This window comes from Ictidomys tridecemlineatus, chromosome 2 (genome assembly GCF_052094955.1).
Source record: "Ictidomys tridecemlineatus isolate mIctTri1 chromosome 2, mIctTri1.hap1, whole genome shotgun sequence".
Lineage (NCBI taxonomy): Eukaryota > Metazoa > Chordata > Mammalia > Rodentia > Sciuridae > Ictidomys > Ictidomys tridecemlineatus.
In genome coordinates, this window is record NC_135478.1 from 87,820,897 (window position 1) to 87,843,735 (window position 22,839).

Consider the following 22,839-nt stretch of genomic DNA (forward strand, 5'->3'; position numbering starts at 1 on the left):
GCACCAAAGCCAGAAAAAGAGAAAAAGGAAAAGGCCCCGCATCTTTGCATAGAATCCATGGATCCATCCAGAGCTGTGGCCCAAAGCAGCAGCCTAGTGACCTGCATGACGTGCGCGTCGCTCCCACAGTCCCAGGCCGGCCCGCTGGCTCGCAGGAGTCCAGGGCGGGGGCGTTGGCAGGTGTCCCCGGGCCTCCTGTCGCCGCAGGTGGCCGGTGCGGGCGGTGGCGGGGCTCTGGCGCCCTGCGTGCGAAGGCGAGGCCGCGCCCCCGCGCCCTGCTCGCGCCCTGCCTGCCGCCGCCACCGCCCGGCCGCCGGGCCACCGCGGCCCCGCAGACTCGGCGGCGCCAGCGCACCTGCAGCGGGGCCGCGGCCCTGATAAGGACAGGAGGGACTGCGGCGGCGGCCCCTCTGCTGTCCCCGCGCTGTCCCTCCTCCAGCCTCCCGCTTGCCAGGGTCTCTCTCTCTCTCCTCTCTGCCTCTCTCTTAAATCTTCCTCCTCCTCCTCCTCCTCCTCCTCCTCCTCCTCCTCCTCGCCCTCTCCCCGTGGATCCTCCCTTTCTCTCTCCTTCCTCTTCCCTCCATCCTTCACCTAGTCGCCCTCAGCCCTTTCCTCTCTTGTCTTTTGCTCTTTGACCTCTGCCTCCTCCATCCTTTCCTCCCCCTCCCCCAGGCCCCTGCCTGTCCCCTGCCCCTGGTCCCAGAATCCTGGGACACTTCCCCCCCCCCCCCATTGCATGCCCGCCTTCAGGAGCAGCCAGCCCTCCAGAGCCACTGGAGGGGACCAGCCCGACCCCCTGCAGGCGGCACCGGGCAGGTGTCCTGACATCCCTGGGCAGGGGCGCTCACCTGGGCGCCTTTCATCTGAGGCTTGCACTTCACAAACAGTCATTAAGGCCGCCTGGGGGCAGGTCAGGGAGTGGGGCAGCCGGGGCTGTTTGGTTATCTTCATTAGCAATATGCACCCCCCTTCCTTAAAAGAGTTTAGTGCTGCAACAGGATCTGACTGACGCCCAAAAGATTACGGTCTCTGGGTTGCACAGGCCAAAGATGACAACCTGATAGCGCAGGGACAGGAGCCTGCGTGGCTTCCTTCCTGCACAGCAAGCCCCAGCCAGGAGCCTAGGAGCCACCCTTGCTCTAGGGGTCAGAGCTGGGGCTGGGTTTCTCAGCCTGGGGGTCCGGCTGGTACCCGGGGCAGGCAGGGATCCCAGCATCAGCTCAGCCCTGTTGCTCTTGGATAAACTCTCTAGAGCACCAGGGAGGAGACGGTGATGCAGGCTGTATTTGTGCATCCAGTTTTCCTGGGAGCAATGTCTGGTGGTGGGTGCATCAGCTCAGGGCGGAATCTGCCTGGCATGGACATCTCAGGAGCTGGACCCCAGGCAAAGCCACTGGGCAGAGAAAGTAATTCCTAAAGAACACTCCTTGGCAGCAGCTTCTTCCCACCATCTCTTGAGAAAGCATATTTCGGGCTCCTACTCTGGTAGCTGCAGTCACAATTAGCACTGAACTGATGGTACATGTATGTCCTTGTCAGTAAAGACAGAGCAGGCATGCAGAAACTTCCAGGATGGTCAGACTGGGGGAAGGTGACACTGATAGAGTGCTGTATCCATGAGAGTACTTTTTCACCAATTCTGCCTCTGGTATAAGAAATGATTGGTCTAATTCTCTCATTGAAACACCTTTGCTGTGTGACCTCAGTCAAATCACTTGCCCTTTCTGGGCTTTATCCATAAAATAGGTAATAAGATCTAAAAGGTTTCTTTGACCATTCCAGGCCTCTGACCATGCCATTTCTTTCTCTAATCTCATATGCATTTCTCCATAAAAGGAACCTAGTATTTCTTTAATCTCCGGTGGCAGGCCACATTTGCTGTCCCAAGTCCTGATTTTTGTTGTTGTCTTCTTTGTTCTTTGTTTTCATTTTTTTTGGGGGGGGGTGGGGGGGGTGAGGTTGTGTTTTTCTTAAAAAAAAAAAGAAAGAAAAAATAGACAATAGTACAGCTCTATGATGTTTTGAAATACTCATGCTAGAATAAGTAGATCCTCAATGTGAAATGAAATATTGAAATCTACTCGTTTTCAGAGAACACACTAATTTGCTGTTAAGGAGCGGAAAGGTTTTTAAAACTTGTTTGGAAAGAATATTTGCAGATATTTAAAAAGATTCTTCCTAACATGACTTTATTGTTTTCGTTAAAAGCTTTCTTTCTCTGCTTAGCAAGGGGCTAGCTCAGAATAAGATCACAGGATCCATTGCAGAATCTAGAGGAGGGCTGGGCAGGTGTTGACTCGATTCTTTTCAACTTTTTTCTGTTTGTTTGAACATTTTCATAATAAATGCTGGGCATGAAAGTCTAAGAGGTCCACCAGCACCTCAGAGAATATTGGGTCTGTAAATCAAACTTCTTGTCAAAGATCAGTATCTAGCTAATAACGAAACTGCATGAACACTCTGACTGCCCAGCTGAGTCTCTTTGAGGAAGAAGAAAGGCAGCTTGCGTGGCTGCCTCGGCTGGGAGCTAGCCCAGAGGAGCCCTGGAGGAGCCTGCCGTGGAGAATTCTAGAATCTGATTACGCACGGACCGCTGCCTGGCGCTCTGATCTTGGGTGAGTAGGTTTACCGCTCCGCGTCCTGTTTTTCCCCTGGTGAGATGGGAGTTGATAACGCGGGGCTGTTAGGTCCAGCAGGCAGATAACTTCCAGAAAGCCCTTTGAGCTTCTTGTAAATCACAGTGGAGATATGCTGAGGCGCCAGTGTGGTGCAGAGGTGTGTGCCTGGTGGCAAGTGGCAACCACCCCACCTGGTGCTGTTGGGCTCATCTCCCTCCTCTGTGGCCCCCGCCACCCCACCCCCCACCCCCCGTAGCTTCCAGCAGGACGTCTCTGTCACCACACTGTCTCTGGACAGCATCTCTTGCCATTCATACCTTCTCCTGTCTCCTGTCCTTCTGGCCTCCACCCTCTGCTCCTGTACCACATACCCTGAAATGCCTTCTTCTGAAACCCAGTGGACCTGGTCACCATGTCAGTAAGAACCAGCCATTATTAACAGCAGCCTCTGCATGATCAGAGAGCCCCCCGTGCCAAGGTCTCTGAAAGCAAATCTCATTTCCTCTTCACATAAGCTCTTTGGGGTAAACACATTTATTATCCCCTTGTGGCAGATATTCTTAAGATCCATCCCTATGGACTCCAGAAATATCTTTTCCTAATTTATCTTAGACTTCATTCAGTTTGCGTTTTATCCATTTCCCTGGTATTCCAGGGGTGCACATCCATCTATCTGCAAGGTGTGTAGTAGGGTAAATTAGCTGCTGTAACAAGTAAAACTCTCAAGTCTCAGTGGTGTATCGTGGTAAAGTGACCTTCTCTACAACACAAGTCAGAAGAGGGCTCGGTTCCATGCGCTCCTTCAGGCACCCAGGATCTTGCCATTTGGAGTCTCTGTCTTCCTCTCTGCCCTTGGGAGTCTCCTTTAATGGACAAGTGGATGGGAGGACGGGGGCAGTGTTCAGGATGGTGCATTTTCAAGGCCAAGATTGAAGACTGGGAATATCACTAATGCCCCCCCTGATTTGACCCAACTCCTGGAGACACTGGGAAAAGTAACAGCTTGTTACCAAGAGGAGAAAGAAGAGAGTTTGGGGTGGACACCAAGAAGGTTTTGTCCCAAGCTATCAAGAATACACAGATGGAGAAAAGACGTGTCCTTTTTCAGTTGATGATTCCAAGGTCAAGCATTTTCAGGGCTGATCACCCCCACCCCCACCCCCAGCCCTGAGCAACGTCCTGCAAACGATCTTTCAGCCATTACCCGATACAGCTGACATTTCCACCCCCTTGAAGAGGAGCAGATTTAAAACTACCTGGAGTTCTTAACTCCCTGCTAATGGAACTTCCTCAGGCAATAAAAGGAAGCCCATCCACTGCCAAGTTCAAGACCTCTCAGAGATTCCCCAAGAATGTCTCCCCTGCTGGCAAGTCACCTCCTCTGCCACCATGGTCACGGTGCTCTTTGCAGGGTCCTGAACACACTAGGCTCTCCATCCCCAGGCAGTTGAACATCCGTCACTCTGTCGCTAGAAAAGCCCAGAGCCACCATTTCGGGAAGTATGATAAAGAACCCGAGTTGCTGGCAAATTGCATTACCTAACTGTTTTCTTAGCAATGATAGAAACCTGAGGTTGAACCATGCGGCTCAGGGGTGAATGAATGAGTAAAGGCCTTTAATAGGATCAACAGCCAGTCAAGAGCCTGCCCACCAAGCAGAGGGCTATTTCAAGGGTGAACCCGAGGGAAACGCTGTGCTTAGAGGAGGTGCTCTGTGCGTGACATACTCCACTCCTCACCTGTTTCAGTGGCTGTGCCTGCATCCTGCATGTCCCGTCCCCAGCTCCTTCATGTCCTGGTTATACAGTAACCCCAGAAATAAAACTCATTGCACTCTTGAGACAACACTGATATCATAAATGAGGTCATCTTCTCCTGCCCCCGCCTTCCATTCAAGTCAGTTCTGTCCGTGTTCATTGAGAAATTTCAAGTTCTCGGGCACTCTTGTACCTTCCGGAGGTCTTTGAATTTTTAAGAAAAAAGCAAGGACAATATTCTTGGTCCGAACCAATTCATTCCAAATGTCCTGCAAAGAACCGTGCACAGGGAGGTGTTTGAGATTTGGAAACTGCTTTCAGCCCTACCACACCTCTGAAGATTCTGTTGACCCTTGACCTCGAGTCTCGGTGGTAGAGGCCAGAGATGCACTATAGAGGTCAGAACCCCCTGCCCGCTAGGAAAGAATTCTCCAGCCCCAAATATCAATCATGCTGAGGAGGAGAAACTCTGGTGCAGAAATGTACATAGCACTATCTTAAAAGTCAATGAATATCTTCATTTGTAACTTCTTTTATTGTTTCTCACTATGAACTTGGAAAATTTTGGTTTCTCCATTTTTTTTTCTTGTCAAGTTCAATAGCACACCCTTTACAATATTTTTCCTCCAAGAATATCGAATAATCTTACTTATTAAACGATGGCCATTTGGGTTCTTATTTTCTGATTTTATGTTAACTATTTCTTCTCTTCTGCTTTGACTCTATTGGTCTCCATGTTCTTCTTCTAACTTCTTTCTCTAGAAAACAGGTATGGATCCACAAAATCCATGGTATGGGAGGTCCTGGGTGGCACACACGGTGACCCAAGGTGATTTTAACCACCAAAGTCAACGCCAAGTGTGGGGGAGGGGGAGGCTGAGACACACATCTCAACCTGTTTTCCAGCAGAAATGCCTACTCCAAATCCCAGGTCCAGCCAACTCACCGTGTTTCAGTTAAACCCACTGATGTCCTCACGTCCACACAAGAAGACCTCCCTTCCCCATCAATAAACAGAAATTTAGATTTTTTTTTTTTTTTGATGATAGGTTAAGTCAGGCCTGTCAATGTTCATTGAGAGATTTCAAGTTCCCGGGCGCTCTTGTACCTTTGACTTTAATGACAGGTGGGATAGGGGCAAGCAAGTGATGGGAAGACATTGGGACAGCCGGAAGGTACATGCAGCTCAAGGAAACCACCAAGAGTGAACGGGAAGTGTGGTGCTGGTGAGAAGACAGAGAGCAGAAGACAGACCTTGTCAAGGACAGGTCTCAGGCTGCAAAGGAAGGTGATGCCTGCTAACAGTGGTCCTCCCAGCATCCTCCCAGGTGACAGGCACTGTTGCTCCAGCTTCCCAGGTGGGGATGTGGAGGAGGATCAGAAAGTCTCCAAGAGCTACAGGAGACAAATCCCGTGCGTTCTTCTGATCCCACAAACCCACCTCTCCCCCGCTCCACCAGGACACCGCGCTTCCTTGCCAATTACCCCTCGCACGCAGGTAAGAACTAGTCCAAGCAATCACTACAAAGCAGCTCCCCAACATCCTCCGCTGCGAGGAAAACACCCACAGCTAGGAATTCGGCTAAGCTGGGAAAAGTCCGCAAGAGGAACATAAATCTCCAATTTACAAGAGCAAGGAAAATCCCCCTTGGGAAGGTTCTGGAGACAGCTCACAACGGCAGAAGTCTGGGAATTTAGAAAGAGAAGCTAAAATGGGTTCAGTGACGAGTCTCTTGAGTTGTCACATCCTGGGGGCACCCACATCCCGGGGGAGATTGATGGCTGAGAAGCTTATTATTTATCATGTGAATGTTGCCAAATGCCCAATGAGGCCGTGAGGGCGGAGAGAGGACTAAGCTTCCCCGCTCTGTGGCATCTCCATGCAGTTGGGTAGCTCTGCCTCTGCTTGGGTTTGCCTAGGAGACTTCTTTAACTCAGTGGACCACCCCCGGACGTTGAGATCTAGAGATTACCAAGGAATGACCTCCGCCGAGAACTCAGGGTGAGGCGGAGGAGGCAAGTCCACTAACGAACAGCTACAACAGTGTCCTCCACCAACCGGATGTCGCTGCCAAAGAACAGTGAGGTTGGCTGGGAGGGGAAGTGCTCCATGGCTCTGTTCCAAAGGTGGCTCTCTCTACCCCATGGCTTCTCTGAACCTAAGCTCTGCCAAGGTCTCTTGGTAAATTTCCCCAAGTGGGACGGAGCGAGTTTCTGCAGCTACAGAGGGAAGAGCATTCTTTGTCCAAGGAACAGCTTAGAGAATGGCTGCTCCTCCTCTCTGCTGGAGGAATTTAGGATAAAAGGGAGAAGCGCTAGATAGGATTGGAGCGTGCGCCAGTGTACAACTGGAGGTGAAAGGTAAAATTTGGAGAAATCTGGCAGCGGTGAAGAAGGACCGGTTGAACAGGTAGAGATGGAGGCAGGGACATGAGCAATACCCCCAGTCAGGACTCGGGGTCACAGATCACCTGGGACATTTAGAAGGTGGGCGGGGAGCTGGGAGAGGTTCTAGACTTGCAGAGCATGGTGCTTCTGTGCCTCACACCTGAACTTCACCTGCTGCCTTTGCAGAAGCAGCAAAGCCACCTGGGAATTCTCTTGGGCTGAGACCAGCCTTTCCTATTATTTATTTATTGGGGGATAAGGGGGTACCAGGGATTGAACTCAGGGGCACTCGACCACTGAGTCACCTTCCAGCCCTATTTTCTACTTTATTTAGAGACAGGGTCTCACTGAGTTGCTTAGTGCCTTGCCATTGTTGAGGCTGGCTTTGAACCCGTGATCCTCCTGCCTCAGCTTCCCGAGCTGCTGGGATGACAGGCGTGCACCACTGCGCCCGACTTTCCTATTATTTCTAAGACAGTGAAGTCTGGTGGGTGTTGGAGCTTATCCACGGGTTTCAGAAAATCCCAGCTCTATATCTTTCTATGTTTTGACCTTGGAGAAGTCATTGCTTCTGGCTCAGCCTCGATTTCCTCATCTAGAGACCCCGGCTGGTCTCTATACTTTCTTTGCGGTGGGTGGGAAGCACTTCACAGGATTAGGACCATGGACTCCAGCCAGACTGAGTCCTGTGACCTTGGGCGAGTTATGTAACCTCTTGTACCTTCGTTTTCTTATCTGTAAGTTGGGAGTTAAATTGTATCAGCCTCATAGAGCTGTGATGCTGAATTGGCTTCATTCTACAGAACCATTTCAGCACAGGACAAGCAGCTATAGACGTGTCTGCCTGTCCTCAGCGGATGGCTTCTTCCTCTGCTGATAGGCTGTGACCCAAACGTGAGTCCCTACACGCTGCCACTTCCCTGTGGGTCTGACTGGTTTAGAGACAAGGTGGAGAATCTATCTGCCTTTTTCTTCTGGGACCCAGGAACCCAGAGACCATATACTCACCACTGAGACAGGCCGAGCCTCTACCGAAATTGCTGGACTCAGACAATGCCCGTATGTCCTTCTTCTAAAACTGGGTGGGGAAATTTCCCTAGAAGCTGAGTAACTCTCTCGGTGTTTTCTTGCTGGACATCTTAGATGTATTCATTCTTCCCATCCACAAAGATTTACTGAGCCCCTGCTGGGTGTGAGGTACCCAGCAGGCAGTAAAAAACAAGACAGTGTGAGCTGATCCTCATAATCATGTGTTTATGTATTACACATATGTATGTATGATGCCTATCGTGTTTTGTGTATGTACATGTGTACGTAGGAACACACACAACAGTTACCGGGCTTACCTGTAGTAATTTACATGAATTCAATAACCTGCAGTCCCCTGTGGTCCAAAAATCTTAAGAGCAAAATTCCACAAATGTCAATTCATCAGTTTTGATGTGCACGCCACTCTGAGTACTGTGATAAAATCTTGTGCCATCTCCCTCATCCCTGCAGGGACGTGAATCATCCCTTTGTACACTGTATCCATAGACCCCTCTGATGAAAGGGACTACTGTGTATATGACAAAAGCTGAACATCTAATAGAGAGACAGACATATTGAAATGGGTTCTATTCTGGTGGAAAAAAAAAAAGAAAACAGCCAACTGAAATAAATCAGATCTGCTGCAAAATATTTCTTGCTATGAACACAACATATATAGATTTTTTCAGTTTAATCCAATTTGACAACAGTTCACTGAGCACCTACTAAGTATACAGACCCATGCTAGGTTCCCTGAGGATTCAGTGATGAATCCAAAGCTTCCCTCCAGAAGCTTAAACTCTGGCATGAATTATGAGCCAAAGGTGGTTTTTTTTTCTTGAATCCTCAAAATGCCCATTGCTAGCAGGCAGAGGGAGCCGTGTGTGGCTTCGTGGGTGTTGCCTGGAGTCTGCTCTCAGGTCACCTGAGTACAGCCTACCTGCATCAGGTACCTCCTAGCTGCAATCTGGTCAAGTGACCTCATAGCCTGAGTCTCAGTTTCTTCTTCTGTCAAACCGTGCATAAAATGAGCTCCTGCCTCGCGGGGTGGTTGTGCAAACTTGATAATGTACAGTATGTCATGGCTGAACGAGGGACCTGGCTCGTTCAGGGACACTCCCAAAGCTATTATTATTGCAAGCATTTTAGTGAGAACACAGGAGTCGAAGAGCATTATTTTAAAAGCACATTTATTGAATTAGTAAAAGGCTGGATGTCATGAAAGAAGACTTTATTAGGATTTTGCTTTTTTTTTTTTTCTCCAATGGAAGTTCTTGGTTTTTTCCTATAGTCGGAATGGACCTCGCTGCCTTTCCTTGCAAAACTGGCTTACTTTGGAAGACCCTGAACTCAGCTTCCTCTTGCCTTAAGACAAGTCCTACTTGTCAACCTCTATCTAGGCTACAGGACTTATTTAACGTGATCAACTGTCCCAGGTCTCCAGGGCCTGAAGCGTTTTCCAGGATGTGAGACTTTTAGTGCTAAAGCTGGGACAGTCCTGGACACACCAGAATTGTTGTCCCCACCCCACTGCCTGGCATTCTTGACACAATGCAGGGTGCGGGTGCACATGTCAAGTCTCTGTGTGCATGCACATGGCACGTGGGCATCACATAGCCATGCCACACATAGAGGCAAGGTCCATGTTGACAGAGCGCCAGGAGCATGCGTACATCCACTCTCATGGCAGTGTCTCGGCCACCACTGCACGCACTTGGTGACTCAACAGCCTTCTAGGCAAGAAAGGACAAGAAAGATTTTCAAGCCTTCTGGACCTCAGCCTCCAACTACTCAGGGCCATCCTGGTTGACAGTCATCGTGACCCTTGAGTCACTGAGAAGCTTCAGGACATGGATGGGGAAGGAGAACCAGCAGGCCCACATAGGGTACCAGATGAGAACTGTGGCTTTGTTCCAAGGGTAAGTCTTGAATGCAAATGTCGGCTCTGCTCTTTCTAGCAATATAAATTTGGGCAAACTATCTACCTACCCCTTCTGAGCCTCAGCTTCCTCTTTGGAGGACCACATAAGATAATCCACGGGCACTGAGACAGGACGTCATCGATGATGACCATCCTAACAGTCCTCCTTAATACTGTATTGACATTCTCGTGAATGTTATAGACATCATCACAGACTGGGAACACAGCTCTTCCTCAGTTCTTAAAATAGCTACCAAATCTCAGCCCAACACTTTCAAGAACAACAGCAATAACTTAGAAGTGGTGGTGAGTCTATTTACAAGATTTTGTTTTAAAAAATGATGCTTAGACAGAATTAATATTACAAAAACATAATTCGGGGTTTTTTAATCTATATTTTTTCCAACCAAATTCTTCCAAATCCTCTTGTTCTAATTTAATCTCTTCCAAAGTATGTTCAGGGAAAGTATGTACGCTTTCATGAAATAAATAAATAGAGGAGATTCAATTAAATGGGTTGGGAGATACTGAACTAAACCAAATTTTAGTGTTTTTTTGTTTTTTGGGTTTCTTTTTTTTCTGCAGGACTTCTCCAAGATCTTACTCCATAGATCAGTTGCATGACCATCCAAGAAAGAAAAGAAGTTAGCTGCAGGCCATGCTGTCTTATTTGACCATGCTGTCCTTTGCCCATGGAACATGAACTAGCAGAGTGGAAGAGGGCAGAATGAATTAGGAAAACCCCGATGTAGATGTTCCTGCCAGAGTCCCAAGTTCCACCTCATCTAGGTCCACACCCCATCTCCTGGCTTCTTTGGAATCAATACATTATTCCTGGCCTCTGAGTTCTTCCACTTGGCCACCCAAGTGCTCTGACTCATTTCTGCACTTGGCCTTTACTCTTGGGTGAGTCTGGGTTTCCCCTGCTGACCTCCTAGGAAGCAAAACACTAGGCTCTGAACAGCCATAGGACCCTTTCTCTCTGTCTCAATCTTCCTTTCTAAGAAACTGGGGTTTGTTATGTTGTTGTTGTTGTTAAGTTCATTTGTTCATTTCTTAATTTGGACATATGTTTTTTAAGAAAATTTGTTGGTGTGTTTTGATTATACATAATAGTTGGATTTGTTATGCCACATTCATACTTCATATGATACGACAAATCTCATTCCCCAGTACCTCCCCTCCCCACACTCTTTCTCCTCCTCATCTCCCTAATCTGCCTCCCCAACTCTAACTAATCTCTCTTCCATTATTATTATGATTAGTAGTATTTTAATTAGTGATGTATAATTGTATATATGAGTAAGATTTGTTGCGGTGCATTCCTACGTGGCTGGGTTCCTTTTGGAAATAAGATATTTAATTCCTTTTAGGAGAATGCTGTCCTGTAAAGAGCAGGATGGAGAGACTGGTGACTGTCACCATGATGTCATCATCAACAGCTCATCTACCAGAGCACATACAGAGTTCCAGGCCCTGTCCTACACCCCTGTGAAGTACCTGCTATTATAAGTGGGTAAACTGAGGTTATGGGAAGATCCGTCTTTCCCATGATCCCTCAGCTGTTGCAGAACCTGTGTCTACTTGAAGGGTCTCTTTTCCGACCAGAAAATGGACTTCATCCTGAATTCTTAAACCCCATGATGCTGGTTCTCTCAAAAATACCAAGCAATTAAAAATCTTAAGTGAACTCTAATAGTCAGAACTACACCAAGATTATTATTAATACACCGGGGACCCCCCAAAAACTTCAGATCTCCCCAAACACTAACTTAGGATGCCTCAAAATAAAAGATGAATCCCAAGCCCCATAAAATAGGGCAGCCAATGGCCTGGGTACCAGATCACCACCTCCGCCTGGTACTCCACCTGGGCAAGAGCCTCGTGTTCCACACTGACAGGGCTCACAGATGTGTTCCCTCATTCCACCTGCACGTCAGGGTTCCCTCATCTCTATGATGGGACGGCCCTCGGGCCACACGGGCAAAGCACACTTCCTGGACTGTGCCTCTCAGAGGTGGAATCCTTTGACTTATTAATGAGGGCCTAGGATCGCCTCCACCCACGTCCCTACCCCAGCCAGGGGAGATAACGCGCTGCCCTACTTCCTGCATCAAACTGTCTGCTGTCATGTTGTTGGCGCCATCGAGGTGCCTGGCGCCACCGCCGCCTCCCCCTGTGAGGTGGCAGCTTATCGTCTGCGGGCAAAAGCGATGCGTGTGTCCACACAGGGGAAATGGTACAGGGCACTCGCAGGCTTGTAAAAGGTGCTATATAAATCAATTATTAATACCCATCAGGGCATCAGAGAAGGGAGCCCTGGTGACGGGCACCACACCCTCTGTGACGCAGCTCTCAGGAGCCAGGTGTCTCACAGAGTAGGAAGAGATGTGAGGAGACAGGACCTGAGAGAGAGAGGAATGAACTTCTTATCTCACCTGGCCCTGCAGGAACCTCCCCTTGACAGGCAGCCATGAGTAAAGAAAGTTCTGGAACTTTATTTTGAGAGTGAGTGAGGTCTTAGCGCCAGCACCAAGTTCTGGGCCCTTTGTTGAATCCGCTCAGGACGGTAGTGGGCCCACGCTGGACTCTGAGGAAATGGGGCCCACCATAGAGGCACCCTCAGGAGCCTGTACCTCGAGTCGTGCCTCTGGGAGGCTCTGCTGATTCTCCTGAGCCACTTCCTGTTTCCACCCCTGGGTCCACCCATGTGGATTGTGAGCTTGGGAGAGAAGGAACCATTTCTTCATGTAATGGACGGGATGAGTGGATTTCATATTCATTCTAGTACGTTCCATGCTGGATGTGGAAACCCTCTGAGAAGATTTGCATTTCTCCACGGGTGAAGTGGAAACGATACAAACAAACAAAACAGAAATTTAAAGAATAAACAGCTTGCCAACGAAGGTGGTGTCACACGCCTGACATCCCAGCAGCTCGGAGGCTGAGGCAGGAGGATCTCGAGTTCAAAGCCAGCCTCGGCAAAAGCCAGGCGCTAAGCCACTCAGTGAGACCCTGTCTCTAAATAAAATGCAAAATAGGGCTGGGGGTGGGGCTCAGGGGTCGAGTGCCCCTGAGCTCAATCTGCTCCCCAAATAAATAAATAGTTTGCATGGCACGGAATCCACCAGTTTCAAGGTGTCATATTCAAAGGAGATGACGATCCATAATAACTTTTTAAAGATAGGGGATCCCTGTCCTGAGGGGTGAGAGGATGATAATGAAAGTGAGGATTTGTCCAGCATGACCTTCCTGAGACTCCAAAGTACCAAGAAAGCATAGGAGGAAGCCAGGGGTCTTGAGGGCAAAGAAGCCCAGGGAGTCGGGGTGCAGAGAAGGCCCTGGGTGGGGGAGCGGTGTTGATCTAGACGGCACGTCAATCAATGAGCACACACAAGACAAGCGCTGCCCGCGGTAAACGTGGAATAGATGGTGAGTGTCAGTGTTTCTCTCCTGCTCTAGGCCACAGGTAATAAGGGAGGCCTTCACGCCTGGTGTTTTTCCTCTCCGCTCTGCACGCTCTATTCTGAGCCTAGATCCTAAGCACTTAGGAGGGGCTTCATGTGTCTGTGGCAGAAATCAGTGACCATGAGTGGACTGATTACCAGCAGCCCACATTGACCTACTGTCAATGGCCCAAAGGAAGGGGAAGAGGAATGACGTTTCTTAAGCACCTACTCTGTGCCCAGCGCGGACCATGCTCCCAAGAGCCCTAACACCGGGGAAACAAGGGTCAAGCCTCAGCAGATGGAGGCTCACAGAGGCCAAGATACTTGCCCAAGGTCCCATGGTCACCAAGTGATCAGATCAGGATTCGCAGCCGCCACCACCGCCACCGCCACCCCCACTCGCTCTGGCTCAGCGGGCCCCGTGACATGTGACAGGAAACCTTCCCTGACCCCAGGTATTCCCCACTGAGGGAGTTAGTCACCGCTGGGCTTGATGGCTGGGCGGGCTGGCAAGGCAGGGCCGACCATGGAATTTCTCTGGGGCCCTTATCTTTATTAACTGTGAATTTATCTCCCGGCAGAGATAGGGCTCCAGGGGAAGGGCCCCCCTCCCTGTCCACATCAGAGGAGTCCTAGCTGCTCCAACAGATCAGCAGGCAATTGGCAGCCCGAGAACAACCTCCTTCCTCACCTGCCCCCTCCCTCAAGTCCATAAACTCCTCCACCATAAACACCGTCACCAACCAAAGGGAGGTACGGGAGGCGAAGGCCTTGATAAGGCCAAAGCGTCTCACAGCGCCAGCTACAAGTTCTTGTCCTCCAGTGAGGGGGACAGAAGATAAAGGGTCAAGCGGGTGATCAGGCCCGGACAGAGGGGGACTGCACAGGGGTGGGGAGCCAGCCTATCTAATTAGCAAGAGGCTGACCCTAGAGGGTCCCTCCTAGCGGTGACGTTCTGTGGATTCGTGGCAAGCTACATGGAAAAGTCAAAGGAAAGGGTTCTGAGAAGGGGCAGGAGAGGGCCTGTCCCACCTGCCGGGCAGGATCTGGCTCCTTCCAGAGACAAGGAAGCATGAATTGGTTTCCGTCAAATCACATCGAAGTCTCCCCTCTCAGAGTGGCCTGGGAGCTAGTGCCCCCTGTGACCTGATGGTGGGATTAAACTAACCCAGCCATGCCACCCAAGGTCATCATCTGGACCCAGGGCCCCCCCAGAGTCTTTATGGTCCTACAAGGTTCTCACTCTTGATGCTTGAAGTTTCAAAGTCTCCCATTGCTGGGTGATTCCTAGTGAGCAGAGCTATTTACTAAGTACTGTGCCAAACTCTGCAGGTCTGGTTTTCTTATTTCTTTGCTTCTTTCTCATGCCATTTTTTTTTGGGGGGGGGAGGGAGTGGGTACTGAGGATGGAGCACAAGGGTGCCTTACCACTGAGCCACATTCCCAGCCCTTTATTTTTGTTTAATTTTGAATCAAGCTCTTTCTAAGTAGTTGAGGTCCTCACTAAGCGGCTGAGGCTGGCCTCATACTTGAGATCCTCCTGCCTCAGCCTCTTGAGGCCCTCAGATGACAGGCTGCTGGGTCCAACATTCTCACACAAGTTCTGAAGGCCCACCCTGTGCTGGATGTTGGATTGCAAACTCTGGGATGCCAAAGTCTCCCAGATGGAATGCACGGCTTCCTGAACCCCTGCTGTAGTGAGGAGAGTGAAACTGTAACATCCTGTAGCAAAGTAGGGAATGGGAGAAGGTATGATGGGATTTTAAAGGAAGCCCCAAGTGGGCTTGCTCTCCCTACATAGCAAATATTTCTCTACCCCTTTACCCATTTTGGAGTCAGCCAATTGTTGGAGGATGTGACATAGTTTTCTTCTTTTTCTTTTTGTATTCTCTCAGTTGAATCCAATTCATAAGGTAAAACTGCTCTTCTAATTCGCATCACACATTTCAAGGTTCATTGCAAACAGGTTGGGACGTCTACACCTTGGGATTCTCTGCTGCTCAGTTCTGTGCCCCTCTAGGTGACACGAGATAGCCCCCACTCCCAGCGCTTTAAAACTCGAAGCCACAATCTGATTTTCAAAATCACTCTACTCGTGCTGAACGATGTCCCTGACAGTGTTCATATATTTGAAAGATTCTGAATGTCCATCAATGAAAGAATGGCTAAGAAGCTGTTGGGCAGTGTTTAAAGATAAATAAAAGGGCTTTTACGGTCACGCAAAAGAAACTTCTAATGCTGGACAAAAGGAAATAAGAACAAAATAATATTTTACATTTTTAAGTCAGTTTGGAAAATCAATAATAAGGAAAGACTAAAATGTTGATAGAAGCTGAACTTGGGTAGCGGACAGTGTAGTAGTTTTAAAATCTGTGATTTGGTGTTGGGGTTCTTTGGAGCAGATCTCGCCCCTTTCGACTTGGATTTCTTTGGGTAGATGAATCTTCCCCCTCACCCTTTCCTCTTCTCATAATATTCTCTGTCTCACAGGGCTGCTGCCAGATTTAAGAGGACTAATTCAATATATAATATAAGATATGATGAATACTGAAAGCCATGGTAGAGGTATATATTTGCAAAGTGTTATGGGTGTGTATTTTAATGTTTTCCATAATTTAAATACACTGTTTGTTTCATCAGAAACAGACTGACATTAGGCATATTTAAATCTTGCAATTAAAAACAGAATTCCAGATGTCAAACTGCCTTCAAATAAGTTCCGTTCTATGCAAAGTAATTGGCTAGGCTTGGTAGGGGGTGCAGGATTAATAATTCTGAGCAAGGTTTAAATGCTGAGAGGGATCATTTCTACCTTTTTAGAGAAATCTTCACAAATCATGACAGAGCGTTTGATTTGTTTGTTTATTTGTTTTTTGGATGGACCCTAGGGGTGCTTAAGCACTGAGCAATATCCCAGCCTCTGTTTTGTATTTTATTTAGAGATAGAGTCTGTCTGAGTTGCAACAGTCTCGCTAAATTGCTGAGGCTGGCCTTGAACTTGTGATCCTCCTGCCTCAGCCTCCTGAGCCTCTGGGATTACAGGTGTGCACCAGCCCAGCCAATGATGAAGGGTTTGAATCTGTTTGTCCTGAGTATAAGGTAAGACTAGCTTTGAAAGCAGAGAGCACATTTTTTTTTTGCTGCACATGTAAAGTCAACTTGTGAGTAGCTGAGGGTGGGGATGAGGCTCAGTGGTAGAGTGCTGGCCCCCAGTCATGCCCAGGCCCCTGGGTTCAATCCCCAGCACCACAAAACAATAACAATAAATAAATAGCTGAGCAACACAGATGAACCAACACTTGGAATGTAAATTTCTAAGTACCCAAAGCTTTTGATGCACCAAATATCCTTCAGCCAGCTCAAGATTCAGAAAACAAACGAGGAGAAATTGTTCATCGACGAGGAGTTTGGTAAACAGGGACCAAGCTTCAAGAAGCACCTCCCCCAAGCTCTTGCTCCGATTCCCAGAGTCCCAGGACCTGTGTGTGGTCCTGCTGAAACGGACCACAGGATGGCAAGCTCACTGCCTTTCATCCGACCTTCATAGCAGCTGAAAATTTTTCAGAAATTCAGTCTTGAATCTTCCCACCTGGATGAGGAACAATATTTGAGATGAGGAGGACCAAAGCACAACAGGAAACGCGCCACTGTCTTCCCCAGGCCCGGCTCACTCCTGTGTGCCCAGAACGTAGCAGACACAGGAGAAATGGATGCAGCCATGAACCTGGGAACTGGGGTGCAAAAATTACCCAGAAGAATCGAAGATATTGAGGCTGGGCTGGGCACTAGGCTTCCCAGGAAGTGTCAGCTACACATAAAAGTCACCTTCTCCAAACACCCGGGTCCCTGGACGTACTGATTCATGTTGTAATGTTTGACGTTTTCTCCGGGGTGGTTGTGGGGGGCTTCCCTCTGGGGGAGGCGATCCATCCCACGTCAGAGGCGAGGAAGGACCAACAGGTTTGAAGCACGCAGAGTAAATATTTAAACATGGGAAGTTCAATAGCTGTTAAATAGGTTCAGTAACAGGCTCATTAAAAAAAAAATCAATACTCTTACTAATAGTAATGTACTGGGCTTCAATGGGAGGGAGGAGACTAAATTGAAGTCATTTTTGAATCCGAAGTCAGCAGGAGCCAGCGTCTTGGACAAGTCCCCCCAAATTGGTAGCAAAACAAATCAAAACAGGGTAATGTATCGTCCTTGATGATGGGTTTCCAGGAAGCGAGACTTCCTGACTTGCTGAGACTGATGGGGATGGAGGTCTGACCTGCACAGGGGAGTAAGTAGGACTGGGAAGGGCTGGGGTGTGGCTGGGGCTCAGGGGCAGCGCGGTGGCCTTGCATGGGCGTGGCCCTGGGTTTGATCCCCAGCCCTGCAGAAAGAAAAGCAGAGAGAGAGATGGCTGGAGAATACCCAGGTGAGCAGCGGCTCCACGACTTTCCTCCAAGATCATTTACTAGACAGGGCCTTGGCTTTTCAAGTTGGCTGCAGGTGCTGGGTCCTAAAGTTAATCACCTTGAACTTGGTGGACGTCTGTTTCTCCAAGTACTTCATCTTTGCGATGCGAGGGGTCAGACTGCAGTCTGGGCTCCTGGGTTCTCAGCAAGGGCCTGGTCCGCCCATGCCAGGGGCCCTCCCTCCCTGTGGTGGGAGGTGGCCTCTTCCCTGTGCTGTGTGATCCAGGACCTCCCAGGGCTCCAGGGTGGGTCTCCTGTCACTCCCCGGCCCCCCCCAGAGGCCATCAGCTCAACCACCCCCCTGGGCTGGCCGCCTTCCTGTTGGTCTACCCCACGGTCCACCCAGAGCCTCCAGGACCATCCCCAGCTAGACCACTCTCACCTTCCATCTTGGCTGGGGTCAAGCCATCCCTTCTGGAGACCCCCCCAAAAGACGCAACGTGACGCATAATAATTGTCTATGTTCCGGGGTGGGGGTTGGTGTTTCTGTATGTGCAGTCGCTGTGTAAATACCAGCCCTTGGGGAGGAGAACCTTCCAACGCCTCTCTTCCTGCTCTTTGGGATCATGTCACAGTCTCGTCAACAGCAGGTGGACGAACCCGCTCTGTGTCCTAGCACACCAGAACCTGCCCAGTGGTGCTTTTCGGGCCTGTGTCCCTTGACCCCCATCTCCATGCCGCCCCCCTGCCCCCGCTGGCCTTGGCAACAGGTCCACCCTCTGCTTGTGTCTCTGGTGCCTGGAAAACCAGGACAATAATCCAGCCACGGGCCTGGAACCAACCAGGAGTTCCAGAACGCCAGCCACGGTACTGTCAGTCCCCTAGGTTGGCAACGGGAACCCTTTGAGTTAAGAACTGAAAGGTGACAAGTGGCTTTTATTTTCTTCTTCTTTTTTTTTTTTCTTTTTTTTTGCTTTCCTGTGTTTATTTCTCTGTGAGCATAAGGAGCTCCTAAAGGCAGCTGGGCATCCTGGCCCCTGGAGTCCTGGTGTCTACCTGTCACCTTGGGGGTGGCTGCTCTGGGCGTCCTATGTTTCCTCCTATGTGACATGGGGGAAGGGACTTCTGTGGCTTAGGCTTTTGGAATGCTCCAGTGAGAAAATGCATGAAGGGTCACAGGGAGAGAGGAACGCACCTCAGCTCTTGTAATAAAGGGTTCATCTGTAGAAGAGGGAGGTGGAAAGACACCGCAGGTATTCAGTGCTTCTTTAGGATATTTCCTGGGTCAGGATGAAAATTTGTTACACAAGCTTCTGATTAAAAATTAAGCTTTCAGATGATTGTTGTTGTTTTTTTTTTAATAACTTATTGTCTTTACCCTAGAAAGAAGACTGAAATGTGGTGGGGGAAGTGGGGGACACACCACTACAACATAAATTAACCCCACAGGCAAAAGGAGAGATTTTCGAATGACCCGTTTACAAAAATATAGCAGAAGTTAAATAGAAACTCTGGGTTAAATACAGGGCTGGGTGGTGTGCGGAGAGACGGAAAGAGGAAAAAGAACATTTGTATAAAACCCAGTAAAGGGAATCTGAGCCCAAATTGCACCCAAATATCAGGGGAACGACAGCTTCGTAGAATCAAATCGAGGAAATGGTGGTGCTAGCCACAGAGTTTAATCTGCTGAATATTCTGGAATGGGTTGTTTTGCCTCAAAACTGCAATTCATTCATTTTTCTTGGGGCGTTCATGCTCTGCCCAGGGGGTATAGTTTTCTACACCCCAAGTCAACAACGGCAAGCCCCCGTGGAAGCCGATCACATGCCACTTGACGACACTTAAGTCCTTGACATGTTATTAACTTTATTCCTGGCGAGGGGGCGGGGACTTGTATCCTACTGTGCAGTTGAGAACACACACGGAGGAACAGAGAGTTCAGTGATTCTTCCAAGAACACACAGCAACGAATGGGAGAAGAGGCCATGAATTCAGGCCTGCTGGCTCTGTGGCCCTTCTCCCTCACCCACTGTACTTCATGTCCCCAGATTCCTGGCATCTGTTAGGCACCTATAACATGCTGCCCCCTCCCCATTTATAAGAGCAGACTTACCTCTGCAGGTATGGCTAGTCAAATGCTTACTATTCTTCCCATGATTCTTGGATGAATCCTCTGAATCCTTCTTAACAGAATTAAGAGAATGCACTGGCTACAATAGTCCATGCAGCCATTGTTCATCTGTTCTAATTGGCCTGGATGACCAAGTCAGTTAGGTGACCAAACCAGTCGGGGCTGTTTGCCTTGAAGCCACAGAGACCAGAAGGCTTTCCATCAGTGGATCTGGGAGACCCAGAGGATGAAAGGGAATGTTCAGGAATCACAGTCCGGTCCCCTCAATTGGTCAGGCCCCGGGGGCTTCTGAACAGAGGCCCAACTGCTGAATGGGTTAACAGGTTGGACAGCCAGTCGGTGGCTGAAACAGTTCTGTCGATGGTTATCAATCCAGCCTGGGTGTTTCCACCTGGGGAACTAACTCAGCAACCAGAGAACGAGCTAGCCACCTCCAGGAACGGGCCTTTGAAAGCCTCTGATGAAATCAGCCCGTTGATTAACGCAATTAGCACCATTAGGAAAGGAAGTTGTTAACCTAAATCAATTATCCACGGGCATCTATCACGCTAAGTGTTCCTCCATGTCTTGCGCATGTTGCACTGTTTGGTGTTTCGGTGGGTGAGGACCATTAAAAATAAATGATGATTGTTGATTTTCTATTGATAACAGCTATTCATGTATCGGGGCCTGGGTGTATAGGCCGCTTACGTGTAGTGTACAGAAAACAGACGCGCTAACAATAGGAAGTGAGTATCGACTCCCGGGCCTCCACTCAGGAGGTAGATATTGACCAATGAAAAGCAGCTCCTGGCTTCTGAGGAGCTAAAAGGCAAACGGTTCCTATTAGCTCCATTGGTCTTTAATTACTTGTATCATTTGTCTTCTGCAGCACACAAGTTCCAAGGCCAGGAGGCTTTGCTTTGTGTCTGCTTGGGTATGCGATTCAGCCCCTTCAATCAGGACCCCTAAGGACCTCCTGCCAGCTGGCCTCCCCCTGCAGGAGACTCCTCTTGCCTCCTCTAAGCCTTTCTATCACTTTGAACTTGCAAACTGAAACCTTCTGCCTGAACCTTTCCGATGACCCTGACACCTTTCTCCTAAATGGAGTCCCAAGTGCAAAGACACACTGTGATGTTCGCAGGTCACATTTTTTTTTTTTTTTTTTTGGTATTCCTTCCGACTCTCAGCCTTTTCCATCGGCTCCATGACGCAGACGGTTAATGAGGATGATAACACTTACTGTTGATGTGCCAGACGGTGTCTTCTAAGCATTTCCCAACTCCCCACCAGCTCTGAAGGTGATATGGTTGTGGCCATTTTATCGATGAGGAAATCGAGGGAGAGGAAATGAAAGTTCTAATACACAGCTGCCTGACGGTAGCATCACACTTTAATTAGGAATAGACCTCTTCCCCACCTGTTCAGCTTCTCCCTATGTATCTAAAGTTTTATAGCAGGAGTCAAGTTTCAGGAATCTATTTTTGTTGTCTTGGGAATTCTCCCAGGTGTGTGTGTGTGTGTGTGTGTGTGTGTGTGTGTGTGTGTGTGTGTCCACCCCCCAGAGGAAGGAACGGAATTACAGCAAGTTCAGATAATTTGCTCACGTTCACCCAGCCAATCGGTGAAGCAGGAGATTCAAGCCACACTCCCCGAACTTGACTCTTGTGGACCAGGTAGAACTGGGGGAAACGCAGTCTCTTAAGAGAAGCAGGGTCCCTAAGCTATTTGTTTTTGGAATGACCCCCTAGATGTCTCCATTCCATGGTGCCTGGAGTGAACACTGTAGGAACAAGAACGACATAAAATGCCTCTGTTCCCACCGGGGCCTGGAGAGGATTGTCACACCCAGAAATATCTGCTCCATCCATTGGAGGGACTAGATTTCACCAAGCAAGTCGCTCTCAGCGGGGACGGAGGGGCGTGACCCAGGGCAACCCTGGGAGAATTGATAGGAAGAAAAAAAGAGGAGAGAGGGTTTTTCCCAGGCCTCCCTCCTGACAGGACCTGAGAAGCTCAGACCTGTGGAGTCGTCAAAGGGAGGGTTCAACACCGAGAACCAGAAAGGCAGGCTGGGCTTCCCCTTGGGAACCAAACTGTCAAGAACTTGTTTCCAAATGCTTCTGACTTTCTGCTCAGACGGAGGCGCTTCCTCAGCTGTTTAATTAAGGTTGGGTGTCAGCAAAGCTTCCAAACCCAGAGGACAGGTGTCAGCCCTCCGGGGCACACTGCACAGAGGGGGACCTCATCTTCAGAATGCAAGCTTGGGAGCCACAGCTTCAGAATGCAAGCTCCTCCAGGTGGAAGAAGTAGGGGACGAGGGGAGGCCGGGAGGAGAGGCCAGCCGTGGCAAGGGGAGGCCATGGGAACCTGGACTCAGGACAGATAGATCCTTACACTCGTGGACTTAGTATTACACCCCAATTTCCCTGGAAACCTAAACTCCAACTCCCTTTTGATCATTGTTCCTGTTAAAAGGTCCTAAAGGATAATGACTACCACCACCCGATGCGGATGCCGGCTCTCCATGTTTTATTACCCTCGTTCTGTGAATGATTAGCGAGGTGCTTGGCAGTCCAGGGCAGTAGGCAGAGTCACAAGACTTCCCGCCCAGGTGTCTCCTGTCTGTCTTATCCCTGGAATCCCAGGAGCCCGTGGGTCTGCGACTTTACCTGGCCCAGGGACTTTGAAGATGTGATTAAATCAAGGAGGGCGGGGGGGGGGGGGAGGGTATCCAGGATGATCTGAGTTGGTTCAACGTCATCACAAGGGTCTATCTCAGAGGGAGGGAAGCAGGAAGCTCAGTGAGACAAGATGTGAAGATGAACACAAAGGTGTCACTAGAGGCTGGGAAGACAAGAAATGATATCTCCATTGAGCTTCAAGAAAAAAAAAATCTATCTCCCAATACATTGATTTTTACCAATGTAATACCCACTTTGGTCTTCTGAACTCTCCAGAACTGTAACATGGTAAATTTCTACTATCTTAAGCCACCTAGGTTTGCAGTAATTTGTTACAGCAGCAAAAAGAAACGGATATGCTTAGCTCATGTGTTGCTTCACTCTTTGGAAGATCTTGAGGTCCCTTCCCAATGATATATAAACTGCAACGAAACAACCAAAGGTAAAATTAGGCTCAGGCTATTTCCCTGCTCCCCCCCCCAA